Here is a 1,304-nt window from a genome sequence, read left to right on the forward strand (position 1 = left end):
CCTGGACATGCTGCTCACACCTCCCTCCTGACAATACTGCCACTCAATGCTTTGAGACCACGGGAGACACTAGAATTATGCAGTTTGACTCTATTAAGATACAAGAAGCTCAAGATTCAAAGGCATCACTCAGATCTCCATCCATAAGGCTCTGTGTCTCCCTGTATTTGATTCCATATGTTGCTCTGCAACCTTTGACTTCCTTTATTAACAATCAGGAATTTAGTCATCAGTAAAATTCCCTATATGACCAAAATCTTCTTGGAATATTCCTTTTTACTTTCTTAGTCTAACTGACTCCTTTCTTTCCACAGTACAATTCTTTATTTTCGTCCACATTTCTTATAGTGCCTTGTCCTGGAGTTGGGGTTATTTGTTCTCTCTGTACTGTGTCACTGATTTCCTCCCTTGTCTTAAAACAAAACATAAGCCCTCCCCATATCTTTATTGTGGTTCATTAACAGCTTTGGCTAATCATCTTTAGGCCAGTTATCTGCTCATGACTGCCATTCCCCTTCTTTCCTTAGCAGCTTCTGTTCTGGTTCTTAGTCCCTCTTTCTATAATTCTCTTATCATGATTCTTTTTTTTTTTTTTTTTTTTTGAAAAATAAAACAGATGACTTTATTGCACACTTATACAATCTGCAAATGGATGTACAAAATATTCTGTCCCGACACATCCATGAATCTTTTTTTTTTTTTTTTTTTTTTTTTTTTTTTTTTTTTTTTTTTTTTTTTTTTTTTTTTTTTTTTTATTGTAAACAAATGGGATACATGTTGTTTCTCTGTTTGTACATGGCGTAAAGGCATACCATTTGTGTAATCATAAATTTACATAGAGCAATGTTGTTTGATTCATTCTGTTATTTTTTTCCCTTCCCCCCACCCCTCCCACCCCTCTTTACCCTCTATACAGTAGTACCTTCCTCTATACTTGCCCCCCTCCCTAACCCTAACTCTAACCCTTCCCTCCCCCCCATTATGTGTCAACCTCCACTTATTAGCGATATCATTCGTCCTTTGGCTTTTTGAGATTGGCTTATCTCACTTAGCATGATATTCTCCAATTTCATCCATTTGCCTGCAAATGTCATAATTTTATCATTCTTTATGGCTGAGTAATATTCCATAGTATATATATACCACAGTTTCTTTATCCACTCATCAATTGAAGGGCATCTAGGTTGGTTCCACAGTCTGGCTATTGTGAATTGAGCAGCTATGAACATTGATGTGGCTGTATTTCTGTAGTATGCAGATTTTAAGTTCTTTGGGTATAGGCCAAGGAGTGGGATAGCTGGGTC

Source organism: Sciurus vulgaris (genome assembly GCF_902686455.1).
Source record: "Sciurus vulgaris genome assembly, chromosome: 11".
Classification (NCBI taxonomy): domain Eukaryota; kingdom Metazoa; phylum Chordata; class Mammalia; order Rodentia; family Sciuridae; genus Sciurus; species Sciurus vulgaris.